Here is an 18349-nt window from a genome sequence, read left to right on the forward strand (position 1 = left end):
AACTGAAAGGTGATCTGAATGAAAGAATCCTTATGAAGAGTTTGAACATTTAGAGGAACACTAACACACACACATATATAATATAAAATTTGAAAAGCCTACAGAGGTACAATAGCAGCTCTCTGTTCATCTGAACTTTGTTCACAATTCTTAAGACTTCCCCCATTCGGGGAAGAGGGCGGGGCGGGAAAGAAGTGCTCCTGGTACATACTTGTACCAAATATAATTTGATTCCCTTCTTCTAACCCCATGGGTTAAATATTTAAAAGCTAGACTCAGTAAATGCACACACAAACATTTTCACTTGCATTTTTAAGTACTAAAACTTACAGGCAAAGGTAATAGAATTAAAAGCACAAATCTATTTAAACAAATTGGATCTTCATGATTAAGACCCACTTTGCATTTGCCATATAGCTAAATGGTTCAAGCCTGGATATTTTCCAAGAGTAACAATGTTGGACTCTAATGTTGTGTTGTCTGCAATAAAAGAGGAAACGATTTTCTTTTCCTGCATCTTAAGATAGCGACTTTAGAGAAAATGAGGAAGTTATTACCATAGCAGTCTAGGCATTTGTAAAGAAAATACAATTGCTACAGTATTTGTTTGGACTAGTTGAGTGTAGCTGAGACATATCTTTAGAGACAAAGAAACTGCATCATATTGTTCAATATCTGAAAATTACTGTGATTTGCTCAGCTCCAAAAGGTAAACAAGACTGGGTTCATTATTGTTATAATCATAGTGGTATTTGGTATTATAAGAAAGCACACTACAGAAGATAATTGATATCCATGTGGTACTGGGGACTCTCTGACACTAAAGTTGCTCAGCATAAATTAGGTATACCATCATGTAAGAGAATGTCTGAACAGTCTTCTACTCTTTTGTTGTTCTACTACAGTGATGGGGAGGTCCTCTCAGGTTAAAAAGATATGTCCAATTCAACTGCTGCCGAAGAAGGTCACTAGCTAAGTAGTTGGTCTGAGATTCCAGAGTCCTGAAGGAAGAGTCTGCTTCCTTTCCCTACAAAATGGTTTGGAAGACGATCCTGTTGTCCTTCAATGACAGGGATACAGTGAATGAGGTATGGATGAACTGAAATATGTCTTTCGTGGGAGGGGGAAAGGATTAGAAATCAACATGCTGTGAGGTACTGAACAATATGCTACATTTTCCAGTGAAAAGAGGAAATCTCTGAAGTTGGATTGCTTAATATGTGCCCCAGTACCTGTGTTTGGCTCAAGATAGTAATGCAAGTACACAAGCATCCACAAATTCTTGCCTCTCAGGACCTTTTTTAAAAAAAAACAAACAGTTCCTCTATGTGAATTGAGTTTGCATTGATTAGTGAAATTTCTTTAATGAAAGCAAACTTGACATCATTTCCATTGATAATAAACCTATTAAAAAGAAGCTAACTTTTGAGACTAATGATTGAGAGTGTTCAAGAAAGTGCCCATGTACTAAATTTAGAATAAGGCTTCCAAGAGATTAATAATTTGGTGCTTAATGCCAAATTGGTGCAACATTGCAAGCTATTTATGTATGTCATAACCACACCTTTGTACATAATTATGTGGAAATGTTTCCTTGTGAATGAAGAGCAAAATCTCCAAGAGCCATTAAAATTTCTAATTGCCAAGGAGCTATCTGTTATCAACAAAATAATTTATGCCAAACATCACAAATAATAGCCTTACACAAAATTTGCTTTGACCATTTCACACTTCTGATCTGATCCAAACACCGTTGAAGTCAGTAGAAGCCTTCCTATTGCCTTCTGAAGGCTTTGGATCAGTCTTTACACATTTAAATTCCTTCAGAACACTTGGATGAATATCATTTGGTGACTTGTTGCTGTTCAGTTTATCGTTTTGTTGCAACACCTCCTGGATACTTCAGTCTTAGACAGTCCCTCATCCTAATGAACTGAAAAGAGTAGGTTTGTGATTAAATACTCCCAACATTCTCTGTGGTGAAGACTAACAGTGTTGCCAGCTCTTGTGTTTTAAGTACAAGTCTCAAGATAATTGCTTTTAAAGTCCAAGTTGCTGGAATTGGTAAATATATGAGAATCTCTGCTTATGTTTTTTGTTTTTAAGGAAAATATATAGACCTCATTGTTAGAGAAAAATGTGAAAATATAACCTGAGTGTGCCATAAAGGTTTAAATACCAGAAGGCAAATAAAAAGACCCAAATATACTTTTGTTTTTTAAAATCTCATTATTTTTTAAACCAATCTTGATTCTTTGGGGAATGACTCACAATTTGTTTACTGTCTGGGGTAGTAGAAGAGCTCTGTGTGAGCTCAAAAGCTTGTCTCTCTCTCCAACAGAAGTTGAGCCAATAAAAGATATTACCTCACCCACCATGTCTCCCTAATATCCTGGGACCAACATGGCTACACCAACACTGCAAACACCTTCATATGAATGCAGATAGATAGATAGATAGATTCTATGCATGGAATGCATTAGCAGAAAGTTTGTGTGTGTATGCATTGATTTAGAGTTAGATGGTATTTAACATGAAAGGAGGCAAAATAGAATTGTGATCAATGGGCTAAATCTTGAGGAGGTCCTTTATTCAGTTTTTAGGGGAACTTCTACAGTTTAGGGGAAGAGTTTCAGTCCCTCAGGAACCACACATGGAGCGTCCTTTCTCTGCACTTGAATGGCAGAAAATGAGGAAGGACTGAGAGAAGGTAGCAGTTGCCTCTACAAAACCATGTCCCCACGTGCCCTGAACTCAGTGAAAGACCGTCCACTTGTGTAAGAAGGTAAAGGAGCTGAGTCCAGCAGTGACAAGGTCAGTGATACTTCCCCCATGACCAGCATTAAATCTGCAGATAAGTATCAGGGTGTCAGTTATTTTTCTGTTCTCCTCCATGTGGGAGGGGGGAAGCGTCATGCTGTCAGATTTGCCAGAGTCTGAAAGGGCAGGAGTCTTGGAGTTGTGCTCAGAAGCACAAGGTCTCTGCACAGATGGTTCTGTGCCTCTGCCATATTCAATACTATGTATCATTGAACCTTTTCTCATTCTGCAGTGAGAAGAGACATTCCTGTCCTGTCCTTTCCCAGCTTCATAATCCAGGAGGAAACATCTGTATCGAGCCTCAGAAACCCCTCTCTCCTCCCCACTACACTCCCCGGTCTCTTCCCATTTTTTTCTCATGGGGGTGAGGGCAATTTTTGTCTGTATTAGGACCTTAGACTTTGGCCCACAGTAAACTGTTGGGAATTAGACATGAATCAGGCTTGTGTATTGACACTAGAGTTTTTTTTTATGCTCTGTATTTCAGCACTGGGCATTTCATCCTTCTATGACAAAGTTACATATTTTCAGCCAAAGAATTTACTGGATGCAAGACATTCTAGGAAGATACTAAGGGAAAGTAATCTCTACCTTTCCATCACAAATATGCTAAAAGAACAGTGGACATTTATAATAATGTGCTAGCTACTGTGTTAACTCCATTTGTGCCCTAGTTTGATTTTGTTCTACACAATGTAAACAGTGCTGGTGTAGGCCCATGCATTTGGGGCAAGACAATCTAAATCTACAGCAATATTTTCATTTTTGGTATAACTGAATGCAAATGCTGTGCTGGGGGCAATAGAGGCAGATTTGGTGTGGTCTCACTGGTACAGCAGTGGTTTCAGGCATCCCAGCCAACGACAGGAGAATTCTAGGCTTATGTATGGTGTGTCTCCCCAGATCGGTTTGAGCACGAATACATGTAGCTGTAGTCTGTCTTTTCAAGAAGCTTTTCAGAAGGATGGCCTGGACTCCCATGTACAGGAGATAAACGGCTGTGAGCTTTTGTTGTAAGGGGATATGCAGTGTCTGAATAATTTAATTTACTGACCAGAGATTGGCTAAAATTGAACCGCTGCATAAATGAGATTATGCAGATTGGTTCAGGCAGGAAATGTGAAGAAAGTGTCATTTCCCTAGGCCTTCTGAATTGTAATGAGGAGCTGCTTCTCCGGACCAGCATAGTGTGATCATTGACCTAAGGCTGAATTGAGGACATCTGGAGTCAACTATGGTAAGGGCTGTTACTTTATGATGTTAAGAATGCCCCCCAGACTGTGGTATTCCCTGGTGGTAACCATGATCCATATCTTTGTGATTTGATGGTAGTACTGCTGTAATGTGCTATATTCTGGGCAACCTTAGTAAGAGATCTGCTGCCTGCAGCTGGTTCAGAATACAGCGTCTGATTGTCGCAGGGGACGATTAACAGAGGTCAGTCTGACTGCTCACTGTCTTGCTATCTAGCTCAGCTGCCTGTTAGCCCAAGTATCAAGGTTAAAGTTTTTAATTTTAATATTTAAAGCTCCAAATGGATTCTATCCCAAGCGTCTTTCTGAACTTCTGATGTCCTGTATTCCATCCCGGCCTCAAAAGTTGGAGAGAGAGCCAGCTTTTTGACCTGAGGGCTTTTAGTGATGGACTAAGCATAGGTTGTACTTTTGCCTGTGGAGCTCTAAGTCTGTGAGAATGCCTTCCTTCCAGAGCTGAGAACAATCATACATTTGGTATTTCTAAGAGGTCTATACACCAGCATTCAGAAATGTGAGAACCCCTGCACTGTAATTGTTTAAACTGTTTCTAGATATGCTCTGATTGAAGTGTGCACTTGTGCATTGCACACTGATTGTGTGAACCCTGCTGGTGCTCACTAAAAGTTCTCTAGTGTGCACTGACTCAGTCCTGTTTCAAAAACAGTTGGTGCATGACACACTGGGACAAACTAGAATTTACACCCCCATTGGTGCGCACTTATGCAGCATGTAGATAAGCTCAGGCAGAACACCCATTACATTCAGTAGGAGTTTGATGGGCTCCAGAATCTGTCATTTAGTTCATACTGTCTATTTTGATCTACCCATCAACAGGATTCATACTGTAAAGGCGACAATATTTATTCAGGCATTCTGTATTTTTAACATGAAAAGCATGGGATAGAATTTAATACACACAGATTATTTGAATATATTCTTTTCATCCATAAAGTTCTACAAATGAGCAAATAAAGGAAGTAAAGAACACTACACTTAAAATGAATTGTGTTAACTTTGGCAGACACTCTGTTGCTGAGTTCATTGTAGTAGCATTTGCAAAAATGATACTAGATTTTCAGTCCTATGAGCTTTATATTAAAAGTAAATTATCACTATTAAGCAACAAAGTAATTGCCACAGAGCATAATTTTGAAACAACAGCTACAATAAGTTACTTTGATAGCTCAGATAACATGTTATCTAAAGTAAAACTAAATAGCTATTTAAAAGAATTCCTCAGTGTAACTGCTAGTGTTGCAAATACTATATTTCTATTTTATAAACTGGTGGCTTATCATCTTTGAAGGCATGCTGGAGAGTGTTAGAGTTTATTCCATCATTTAGATCAGCTTTAGGCAATTATATATGTAAACATAATGACATTCTTACTCTTTTTTAAATGGATTGATCTCAAGTCTGTGATGAATGAATCTGCAATGTGTTTTCCTGAAATCTTGTTTGAATTGAATTAATCCAATATTAATTTATTTTACATGTGCCAGAAGCATCATCCTATTATTAATAAGTTGAAACAGACAGCAGCAAAAGGAGGTCCCTCCTTAGCATTGCCAGAGTGCATCTCTGTGTGTATCCAGCAATCTGTGTGATATGTTGACAGAATGAGGCCAGGGATGCAAATAAAGGAAACTTTTCCCCCACTCCTAGCAGTAAATATATTTATTTATATATGAAGTTAGAAAACACAGTTTATTGCTTGTCATTGATTAACGTACTGAATGGTAGTTCTACTGATAAATTAAATTGAGAGAGAAATGGTTTACATATTATTATTAACATTACTACCATATGTTTAATTCATACATTAAGAGATACTGTATTTGTATTTTAGCAAGTACAGTCATTCTAGCTGGCTTATCAACCACCAAAGACTGAAAGAACATTTTTTGCACACACTGATGTATCAGTGATTGTAATGTAGCTCTTCATTCTCAACATTCCATAAAATCTCTGCCAGAGCTATAATAAATATTTGGGGGAACATCCACTGAAGATGGATGTTATGGCTGGAAATGGAAACTATGCCAATTTCAGCAGCTGAAGTTCTGTCTCTATGTAATTTTGCTAAATTATATATATATTCAGTTGAAGATTAATTGGTTTTTCTACTTTTTAAAAAATAGCAACCCAATCACTTTGTTTGATATGACTGTTAGGGAAGGGTATTTTGGTTTTGTTTTAATTGTTTTCAGGTTTGCATGTCTGGTCTCCTGAGACACTAATGGAACATAGCGATAAAACTGTTCAGTTGTGAAAGCCACAGAAAAGGGAAATGATTCTGTTTTTACTTCTCTCAGTCCAGGGAGGTGCAATTTAAGGTCAAAACTATTTACTCCATGAATTAGTAAAATCAGGACTCATTCAAAATTTAAAAACACAGAGGAGAATCTACAAAAAGAGAAGGAAATCAAAGACGGCTTGTGAGTGATAGTGAAGATGGGCTTATGTAAAATAAACACCTTGGGCTTTAGTGTTAAACCTGGGTAATGCATTCCTGCTCTCTATGATCATAATATACAGGTAATCAAGAGAGGGGTTCATAAAAACTAGAACATGTGGGACCCAGACAATACCCAGTTCTTATTTGTTTAAAAAAAGACTAATGCACTAAGGGCCTTATCAAGGTAAGATGTGCCTCTGCAGTTGCTGGCCCATTGAAACTAGAAGTTGCAGAAAGCTGATTAGACACTCTGGGCTAGCTCTTCAAAGGGGACTTAGGCAGTGCAATTCTGAGCCTGACTTCAGGTGCCCTACTGCCTAGTGGAATCCAGAAGCCTGAGTTAGATGCCCAGGCTCCCTATGCAATGGCCAGGGAGAGTTAGGCACCTAAGAATGGGATTCCCAAATACTAGCAGGCTGAGCAGACAGCCACCTAAACTAGTCAGTAGGAAAGGTTTACAGGTGTTAGCTACATAACTCTCCCCCTATAATGCAGGGGGAGCCTGGGCACTTAACGCAGGACAGCAGGGTGCCGAGGAGCGAGGCACTGCAATGTCTTAGTGCCTTTGTGAATCTAGTCCTAAGTGACTTAAGCTTGGATTTTTTTCCCCCCAGGCAGGAGCATTTTCTTTATTTACATATAGAAAACATTTTCCCAAAGCATGATTTACTTCAGAGGAATAAACCGAGATGAGTGGGTGGCACCGATACCAGGTCTGCCGTGTTTCACTGGCTTGTAGGTGATGGAAAACTCGCCCAGGCAGTGGCCAATCATCTTGGGCTTGATTTCCACCTGGTTGAAGGTTTTGCCGTTGTATATGCCGATCATGCTGCCCGCCATCTCAGGGAGGATGATCATGTCGCGCAGGTGAGTTTTGACCACCTCTGGCTTCTCCATGGGAGGGGCCTCCTTCTTGGCCTTGCGAAGGCGCTTCAGGAGGGAATGCTGCTTACGATGCAGGCCGCAGTTCAGACGCCTGCGCTGGCAAGCACTGTACAGCTGCATCAGCTGCTCGTAGCCAGTTAGACTCCTGTCCCTATGAGAAAAGGTAGGTAATTGTTATATAGGCCATTGATGGAGGGGAGGAAGTATCTCGAGTTAAGAGCCTGTTGCAATGAATTAGTTGGGTGTAAAGCAGTTACAGTTCACCAAAACATCAGTCCCACAACACTCGCAGCCCAAGGGGAATCACAGATTAAATCCTTCTTGTGTGTAATAATTACTTCAATGGAAGGAAAATGTCCTAGCAGAGAATAAAATAAAAACTAACTGCCTCATCCAGCATCATATGATGGGAGGGGGGAAGATTGGCCAACTCAATGAACCCTGCAACAACAACAAAAAGGCTCACCTCTGTAGATGGCAGTTGCAGAGTTGCCTGTGAGAGGACAGCCCACACCAATGAGCTCTGCCTGCTGTGTTGCTTTACAGAATAGGATGGATGGCTGTGGTCCTGCTGTATAGACTGGGATTTTTTTTAATGACTACCTGCAGTCCTTTCACCGTGTAATGGGCAGGGTAGTCACCTTTCCAGCAAACTGGAGCCCACCCATCATTATGGGAGCGGCCTCAGGAGGCTTCCTCCAGTTATTGGTTTTATGTGTAGTGAGGGACTGAACTTCTGGTCACATGGCATTCCCCCCTTTCCTCAGTGTGACCTCCAGAATAGAGCTACACAGGCAGAAACTCCTTTCAGGCTCTTCTGTACCTGATTGACATGCAATGCCTCATTAATTCCTCCACAGAGCCTGATTGCTATAGCTGTTAATTGGGCTAAGTGGGGGTCACAGACAGAGCCTCTCAGAAAAGTACGGATACAGAGAGCTAGTTCCACAAAGGGAGTTATGCACCTAACTGCCATGTTAGGCACCTAAATAAAAAATTTAGATCCTCAAAACCCCCCACTGAGCTGCCTAAATTCCTTCCCAGATTTCCTGGTGCCCTACACAGCTGTGTACTTTGCATATGGGTAAGGACAGCCCTGCCTGTCAGAGTTCACAAACTAGGAGTTTGCCCTGCCTAGCTCACCTGTAGGGCCCAATCCAATTGATGAGCTCTGAGTTAGATGCCTAACTCCCATTGATCTGGGTCTTAGGCCCCCCCCCCCAGATTTATGGGTGCTGCATCCTTCTGTTTGGGATGCTCAGCCATGAACCATCTTGTGGAGTTAGGCACCAAAGCCAACAGACCTTTCTCATTAGACGCACTCTAATAGCCCTTTTGGTTAGAGCACTCAGCTCTGATGGAAAAGCCCTGTTTTCAGTTCCCGCTCATTTGGAACAGAGACGTCAATCCAGGTCTCCCACAGCCCACGAGTGCCCTAACCACCAGGCTATTTGGGGTGGGCAATAGTTATTAGGCTAGAGAGAAACAACGTGTGATGCTATAGCCCTGCCATTAGGGCAGTTTGGGACCTCCACCAGGGCTAGGACTCTGAACTGCTCATCAGATGGGAGTCCTCCTGGCAGAAACATAGGTATCTACAGGTAGCTCCACAAAGGCCCTTAGGATATGTCTACACTGTGATTAAACACTTGAGGCTGGCCTGTATCAGCTAGTTTGGGCTATTTAATTGCAGCATCTAGGTTTGGGCTTGGGCTGGAGCTCAGGCTGTGGAACCTTCTTGCAGTTTTACAGCCCGAGCCCTGTGTCAGTGGATGCAGGCCCTACACTTACATGACTAAGTCCAAGTGCCACTGACAGTCATAAAACCACCACTCAGCTGCTGCCTAAGTTTCTGCCACTACATATGCACAAAAGCCACCTAAGTCTTGAAACTGCTTAGCTACTCACAGCGAAGCTGCTTGAAGACTTGGGTTCAAGTCTCTACTCCTCTCAGTCAATGTGATGATTTGCACTGCATCCCAGATGAGTGCCCTCCTAACCACTGGATAATAAATGCTAATTCTCATTATTTTTATTATTATTATTATTATTATTATTATTATTATTGTGGTGAGAAAGGGTTGCTCGGGCTTAGGCACCGAACTCAGGGTTCATAGTTGTGAATCAGTATAGGCGATAAGTGCCTTCCTCCCATGTGTCAGCTAGGTATCCAATGGGAGTTAAGCACCCTTAGGTGCTGGACCCTAAGCACCTGTCATTCTTTTGCATTGCCTACAGGCTAGCTTAGGCAGCACCCTACTTCACTTGCTGACTGAGCATCCATTTTGGGGCTGTGACTTCCACTGTCCAGAAAGAGACTCAAGTCCCCTTGTGAATTTAGCCTTAAGATGGCTTTTCAGAACTTTACCTCTAATCCTTTTCTGGCATGCTTCATGCCCTGGAAGCAGAGGGTGGGATTTTCAGTCATGGAGGTGCTTTTGAAACCCTCCATCTGTAGAGAACAGATTGATTCACCTTATGTGTATTTCAGAGCTTGATTGACAACAATCAAGTTGGAGTTGGTCCTGCTTTCAGCAGGGGGTTGGACTAGCTGATCTCCTGAGGTCTCTTCCAACCCTGATATTCTATGATTCTATGATCATATATTGATATGGTTTTCCTAATATGCCTAATACTCCTTCACCCTCCTGCCCTCAATGCACCACCTAAGAGTGGAAGGTATCAGCTGGCAGCGAGCTTAGTATTTGCCTCACATTGTTTAATTCAGTCAGTGACTAACATGAGCTATTGGATGCCTGCTTCCTCCTAGCACAGGGCATTTATTATTCAGGCAATCAGTGGAATTACACTGATAGCATGCTTTGGGCTCTTCGGCTTATAGAGGAGATTTGGGATGAGGGTTAGAGGAACGGTTTTGGGGAGGTGAGTGCCCAGCCTCCCACCCTCTTGCTAGGGATAAAATGGGATCCCCTCCCTTCCCACCAGCTTTAAACACCTCTTTTGGTGGTTTATTTTCAGTAGATGCCTGGGTCTGTTCAGTAGATGCCTGGGTCTGTTCAGCAAGAGACGCCATCTCATCCACAGACTTTACATCTTTGTCCCATAGACTCTGCTTTACATCAGCCTTACATATGCCTAGGAAATGCTTGAGCCACAAGACCAAACATTCCCCTCAAAGCTTGTAACACCTTTGCCCCTCACCCACTTTCCCATCAGATCTTTCAGTTCACATATTCCCCGTTAACTCATACCAATATCTTTCTTACGATTCCTAAATTTAACTCTCTGTGTTTCAAGAGTAATCAGAAACCTTTGTAAAACAGTGCTTTTGAATTTGCAGTAGTCTAAAGCATCCTCAATGGGCATGTCATAGAATACACTTAGAGCTTTACCAGTTAATTATGAAATCAGGAACCCTCTTGGCATCAGCGTTCTCATGCCCTGCATGCAGCCTTTCAAGGGTAGTCAGATATTCAGCAATATCATCTGTCTCTTTGTATGCAGGACATACATGGTCCCAACTGTGGATTTCTGGCATGATGGGAAGCGCTGGGGTTCTGGTTCTCATAGACTCATAGACTCTAGGACTGGAAGGGACCTCGAGAGGTCATCGAGTCCAGTCCCCTGCCCTCATGGCAGGACCAAATACTGTCTAGACCATCCCCGATAGACATTTATCTAACCTACTCTTAAATATCTCCAGCGATGGAGATTCCACAACTTCCCTAGGCAATCTATTCCAGTGTTTGACTACCCTGACAGTTAGGAACTTTTTCCTAGTGTCCAGCCTAAATCTCCCTTGCTGCAGTTTAAGCCCATTGCTTCTTGTTCTATCATTGGAGGCTAAGGTGAACAAGTTTTCTCCCTCCTCCTGATGACACCCTTTTAGATACCTGAAAACTGCTATCATGTCCCCTCTCAGTCTTCTCTTTTCCAAACTAAACAAACCCAATTCCTTCAGCCTTCCTTCATAGGTCATGTTCTCAAGACCTTTAATCATTCTTGTTGCTCTTCTCTGGACCCTCTCCAATTTCTCCACATCTTTCTTGAAATGCGGTGCCCAGAACTGGACACAATACTCCAGTTGAGGCCTAACCAGTGCAGAGTAAAGCGGAAGAATGACTTCTCGTGTCTTGTTTATAACACACCTGTTAATGCATCCCAGAATCATGTTTGCTTTTTCTGCAACAGTATCACACTGTTCACTCATATTAAGCTTGTGGTCCACTATGACCCCTAGATCTCTTTCTGCCATACTCCTTCCTAGACAGTCTCTTCCCATTCTGTATGTGTGAAACTGATTGTTCCTTCCTAAGTGGAGCACTTTGCATTTATCTTTATTGAACTTCATCCTGTTTACCTCAGACATTTCTCCAATTTGTCCAGATCAGTTTGAATTTTGACCCTGTCCTCCAAAGCAGTTGCAATCCCTCCCAGTTTGGTATCGTCCGCAAACTTAATAAGCGTACTTTCTATGCCAACATCTAAATCGTTGATGAAGATATTGAACAGAACCGGTCCCAAAACAGACCCCTGCGGAACCCCACTTGTTATACCTTTCCAGCAGGATTGGGAGCCATTAACAACTACTCTCTGAGTACGGTTATCCAGCCAGTTATGCACCCACCTTATAGTAGCCCCATCTAAATTGTACTTTCCTAGCTTATCTATAAGAATGTCATGCGAAACTGTATCAAATGCCTTACTAAAGTCTAGGTATATCACATCCACCGCTTCTCCCTTATCCACAAGGCTCGTTATCCTATCAAAGAACGCTATCAGATTAGTTTGACATGATTTGTTCTTTACAAATCCATGCTGGCTATTCCCTATCACCTTACCACCTTCCAAGTGTTTGCAGATGATTTCTTTGATTACCTGCTCCATTATCTTCCCTGGCACAGAAGTTAAACTAACTGGTCTGTAGTTTCCCGGGTTGTTTTTATTTCCCTTTTTATAGATGGGCACTATATTTGCCCCCTTCCAGTCTTCTGGAATCTCCCCCATCTCCCATGATTTCCCAAAGATAATAGCTAGAGGCTCAGATACCTCTTCCATTAACTCCTTGAGTATTCTAGGATGCATTCCATCAGGCCCTGGTGACTTGCAGGCATCTAACTTTTCTAAGTGATTTTTTACTTGCTCTTTCCTTATTTTCTCTTCTAAACCTACCCTCTTCCCGTAAGCATTCACTATACTAGACATTCCTTCAGACTTCTCAGTGAAGACTGAAACAAAGAAGTCATTAAGCATCTCTGCCATTTCCAAGTCTCCCGTTACTGTTACCCCCTCCTCATTGAGCAGTGGGCCTACCCTGTCCTTAGTCTTCCTCTTGCTTCTAATGTATTGATAAAAAGTCTTCTTGTTTCCCTTTATTCCCATAGCTAGTTTGAGTTCATTTTGTGCCTTTGCTTTTCTAATCTTGCCTCTGCATTCCTGTGTTATTTGCCTATATTCATCCTTCGTGATCTGACCTAGTTTCCATTTTTTATATGACGCCTTTTTATTTTGTAGGTCACGCAAGATCTCAAGGGTAAGCCAAGGTGGTCTTTTGCCACATTTTCTATCTTTCCTAACCATCGGAATAACTTGCTTTTGGGCCCTTAATAGCGTCCCTTTGAAAAACTGCCAACTTTCCTCAGTTGTTTTTCCCCTCAGTCTTAATTCCCATGGGACCTTGCCTATCAGCTCTCTGAGCTTACCAAAATCCATCCGCCTTCCTGAAATCCATTGTCTCTATTCTGCTGTGCTCCCTTCTACCTTTCCTTAGAATTGCAAATTCTATGATTTCATGATCACTTTCACCCAAGCTTCCTTCTACTTTCAAATTCTCAACAAGAGTTCTGCTTCTCTAGCAGGTCCAGTTGGTGGTTTTGCTCTTTCTCTCTCTTTCTTCCCACTTCTCCTTTATCTCCAGTTCTTTCAGTTGCAATAGTCTCTGGTGCTCCCACTCCTTTTCTACAACCTGCAGCCTAAAAAGCTCCAACTTCTCAATTGCTTCACTGTTTTCAGTCATTTTCCTGATTTTCTGTTCCTACTGCCCTTTTCCAAAACAAGCAAACAGAAAATAACAAACTGGAAGCCTCCTCCTGATTGTCATTAGCCACTACACTTAAAGTCTTTACACCAGTCTACGAAGTGCAAATCTTGCTCAATACAACAAACTGTGCATTTCACCCTGCTCTCTGGACCACTGTGACGAGATCCCCACAGGGTGCAGCCTGGGACTGAGGGACCGCTGTGCCCCCTTAATTATCTTCAGCCTGGGCTGTCTCTCACAATGCCTTGCTAGTGACCAGCAGCAAGCCCCTCCGGGGGCTGTGATCACTCAGCACAGTGGCACGTGGAGCCCCACACCCAGCTAGATTGCATGAATGCTCCCAGAGCCACTCATGAATCACACAGAGAAAGGCATCAGAGCCAAATCCCCCTAGCTCCCCGCATTGTACCTCAGGAATATACCGTCTTGCACTGCTCAAGATGGGCAGTGAAAATGTATTAATTGGTTCACCACTTCAACAATGGAAAGTGGACATACATCAGCCTTTGTCAAACCAGAGCAGATTTGCCCCACACTTCATGTAAACTCACTGGTAAAGATGAACAATAAAATGTATTGACTATAAAAGGTAGATTTTTTAAGTGACATTAAGTCACTTAAAAATTCAGAGTTAGTTACCAAAAAAAAAAAAAAAATAAGCATGCAGTCTAAACTCTCAACCCTATTAGACTGGGCAACAACTAGATTAGGCAGTTTTTCTCACCCCACTGGATATTGCAGGCTTTAATATACAGGTTTGTTCCTTAAACTTGGGCCAATCTCCTCTGTTGGAGTCTTGTCTTCTTCTCAGTGTCTTGGTTGCTTGCAGTGTAGATGGGGGCAGGAGAAGAGCCAAGCATGGGGCCCCTGTGGTCTCTTTTATACCCTCAGACCCATGTGCTTGGAGAATGCAAGTCCAGGCATGTCTGGGGGCATTGATGAATCCCTAAGCAAGGTTGAGCAATTCCCCTGGTGCGGCCTCATGCAGGTGAGTCACTGAATTTGTAGCTTCCCTGCTAGACAATGGCTGGTGATTTCCGTTCAACAGCACCAACCCTGGTGTTGGTTACCCCCTTTGTCATTGTCTCTGTAGAGCCAGTATCTGGGTGCCTCCCAAACCCACAGCATATTTTAGTGACAACCATACAACACAATTCTCTTAACTTCATATGCGTTAATGATACACATAGTTAGATAGAACAATGACTTTCAGCAGATCATAACCTTTCCCCTGACACCTTACAAGGCATATTTTTATATACAATTATATAAAAATGAGGAATGGTGGGTTCCTTGATGTTCCCCCAAGGTATAGAATGTCACACTAGGAAAGATTCATCAGGAGGGATGAAAGGTGTTTGCTCATGAGGAACTCACTGGAGCATAGCCCTAGAATGACTGAAGTATGTGAACGTAACAGTAAATTACAAACATTTCAATAGCTGCCCATGCTACAGTCCACCCCCAACAGGATATTCATTTTAGTGCAGAGCTTTGGATACAATCTTGTTTTGTATTGGAGCAGGGTAATTTCCAAACAGTGCAAGATGATTTTTTTGCACAGCTATAGCAGACCTCCTTTGAATCTTAACTATTTTTTCAGTCGTCTTACAAACCAATCAAGACAAAAATTCATCCACCATTCAGTCTGTGATGGTCTTTGTGAGACTTGCTTTTTGTTGTACTAGTGCAGCGTGTGTGTGTGTGGGGGGGGGGCACGGATATATATGAAAGAGGGCATTTTAGTGTTTACAGGGCATGGTTTTTCAGAAGGGATAAAAAGAGCCACTTCAGTAGGAAGGTGTTTTACTTCTCAGATCAGGCAACTCAGAATTTTTGCCTGACTCAGACTTAGATCATGTTGCTCAAGGCCATATGTCAACAGAGTCTAAGGTCACTGTGCTTCCCTCACACCCTTCCTATTTCATTTGAAGCCAGAGATCTGTGCTTTACTAAAAGTTTACAGCAGTATATGCCTGTACAGGACAAAAATACTTGATTACTTAGCTGTATTTCTGAGTAGAGAAAGAAAAATGAGGCAAATTCTATTCTAAAACTACTTTCAATCCATGACTAAAGAGAACCATCAGAATTCTTGCCATTTAATCCCAGCATGTTTCATGTCCTTCTGCTCCATTGTAGCAACATTTGAACTACCATTGAGAAAAACTGTTCATTCTCTTCTGCCAAAAACACCTCTGCATTTCTTCTAAAGAGTGTGCAGTAAGACAGTTTTTTCTTCAGAAAGCTGGTGGTCGTTATTTGTACTAAGAATAAAAGGACAGACAGGATAAAAGTGCGAGTCAAACCCGCATCAAAAGTATAACACAAAAACATACTAAATGATATTTGCTACACATTTGTTATTTTACTAGATACTATACATTTGACATGACATGCCCTTAGAGGAATACAGTATGTTCATAATATAATGTGCTATTTTTACCTGTATGGAGACAAAAATCACAGAAGATTTGAATAAGGCACTAGTGTGAAATTCATAGTCCTGAATCCAACTATTTTCTCTCTTTCCATTAATTTGTCTATATGATAGTGCAGACACATTTTTAGCCACTACTCAAGATTACCTTGGCATTTGGTTTATGAAATAGTAACTGAAATTTCATGTCACTTACACTAAAATCCCATATAACCAGGGGGCAAAGTATTTGGCCAGTAACAAACATTGGTCATTTAACTATTGGTTTAATAGGCTAGTTACTATTGATTTTAATTCCAATGTGTCTGCATTTTTTCCTCCTGATGCAATTCAAACTTTGGACTCAGGGATCAAATTTCCAACTGCAGGAAAAAGTCTAACCTTCATCTTCATAATTTAAAGGCTTAGTTCCCTGCACATTAGTCATATTTTTCAAGCCTTGGTGTTTGGATGCCAGTTTCTCTTTTGTTATATTTTTAAAGTGTAATTGAGTAAAGGCTGGAGTTTCTGTGGCTGCATGTAGGTTTAGGAAAACATTTCTAACTAGAAGAGTAGTTAACCTCCAAGGGCGGGTATGAAATCATCCTCACTGGAAATTTTTAAGAACACCATGTTGGTCAAATATCTGTCAGGGATGGTGGAGGTTTACTTGATCTTGCCACAGTGCAGGTGTACCCAACACACCTCGTGGGTATGGTGTTCTGTCCCATTTAGTGGCACCCAGACCCCTGAGAGAGAGAAAGAGAGAGAAATTTGTCTGCTCTATAGTCTTACCTAATACCCAGTTGCCTTTTAGCTCATGCTGTAGCCCTAGAGTGACCAGTGTGAAAAATCGGGCTGGGGGGAACTAAGCGCCTATAGAAGAAAAAGCCGCAAATATCCGGACTGGCCCTATAAACTAGGGACATCTGGTCACTCTATGTAGCACAGAGGTGGGCAAACTGTGGCTGGCGGGCCACATCCAGCCCATGGGACTGTCCTGCCTGGCCCTTGAGCTCCAGGCCAGGGCGGCTAGCCCCCTGGGCCCTCCCTGCTGCCTCCTCTCCCCCACAGCCTCATCTCACCATGTTGCAAGCGCCTGCCCTGGTGCTCTAGACTGCGCAGCAGTGTGGTTGGCTCCGGCCAGGAGGCACGGTTGCCAGCCCTGGGCTCTGCGCGGCATGGTAAGGGGGCTGGGAGCGGGGTGGTTAGATAAGGAGCAGGAGGGCCCAAGAGGCAGTCAGGAGACAGGGAGGAGCAGGGGGTGTTGGGAGTGGAGTGGGAGCTGGGGAGTGTGTGATTAGGGGTGTGGTGGTTCTGGGAGGGGGTGGTCAGGTGACAAGGAGTGGTGGTGGATGAGGCGGGTTCTCGGGGACAGTCAGGGCGCAGGAAGTGGGAGGGGGTGGATAGGGGCCAGGGGCCAGGCTGTTTGGGGAGGCACAGTCTTCCCTACCTGGCCCGCCATACAGGTTCAGAACCCCAGTGTAGCCTCTGCCAAAAAGTTTGCTCACCCCTGCTGTAGAGGTTCATGCTCTAAGCTCCAGAGGTCCCCAGTTTGATCCTGCCTGCTGACAACCGGGGGTCTGTTAGTGTCACACAGGGACCTGGCCCTGATGTCTTTGTGAGGTCACTTCCAGCCTTATGTTTAATCCATGACCTTAATACATTTTGTAAAATAGTCAAATTATTGTTTTGAAAGCTAGAACACAGGCAATCCCTGCCTGCACCCAAATCAGTTCATCTTTCTGTCTGTCTCTCTCACAGGAGTAACACATAAGCTATTTGTGAGGTTTTTTGAGTTTGTAAACTGGAATAGACTGCCAAAGCAGATTCAGTATTTTGAACAAGATACAATGTAGTATCGTGACACTACTCAAACTTTTATGCATCAACTGAAAGTGGCAAAGATCTTGTAGTGGTCAGGAGGGTAATTATGAATTAAAGTTGCTGTGGGAACCTTTTGAATTTTTGCATTTTTTTCTTGTTTGCGCATGCCCCTGAAATATGTGAATGTTTCCCCCCTCCTTCACTTGCAAGGATGGTTCAGCCTAATCATAACCATTTCCCAGGACCCTGTTTTGGGAGCTGCATGGGTTTGGGATCTACATGGAGGGGAGGAGGAGTGGAAAGATGTAGCCCTGCTGTGGGGGTGTGTGCAGTATTTTGTGGGAATGGGAGGGTGATGCGATATGCACCCTCTAGGATTTGGGGCTCTGAAGACTCACATGGGAAGGAGCTGCATCCTAGGGAGGGTCCACAGAGAGTCTTCCTATGCAAGGAATCCTCCCTTAAGGGAGATGGTGGGGGGAGCCTTCTCATGTGGCTCCATCAAGCCAAGCTATCCGTGAGTGCATTCTACCACAGGAGGCCACTATGCAGCCCATAATGAAAATCAACTGGAAAATTATTAGTGTGTGTGAGACACCAAGCGCACCTTAGCTGAATAACTTCAGGACCTTTCAGTGTTAGGCTGCAAAGTAAAATCTTTCATTTGAGGTGCATGGGGGTAC

The 18349-nt window shown here is 42.6% G+C and overlaps 1 long non-coding RNA gene and 1 pseudogene across 1 annotated transcript; one reads left to right on the plus strand and one right to left on the minus strand.

The window, feature by feature from the left end:
* Positions 1–924: 924 nt before the first annotated feature.
* On the plus strand, positions 925–4051 carry LOC115655403. Its single transcript, XR_004001382.1, has 3 exons — positions 925–1088; positions 2597–2814; positions 3964–4051. It is a non-coding gene; the product is annotated as an uncharacterized LOC115655403 (long non-coding RNA).
* Positions 4052–7185: 3134 nt separating this feature from the next.
* LOC115654525 lies at positions 7186–10453 on the minus strand (annotated as a pseudogene).
* Positions 10454–18349: the final 7896 nt, after the last annotated feature.

This window comes from Gopherus evgoodei, chromosome 7, assembly GCF_007399415.2.
Source record: "Gopherus evgoodei ecotype Sinaloan lineage chromosome 7, rGopEvg1_v1.p, whole genome shotgun sequence".
NCBI classification, from domain to species: domain Eukaryota; kingdom Metazoa; phylum Chordata; order Testudines; family Testudinidae; genus Gopherus; species Gopherus evgoodei.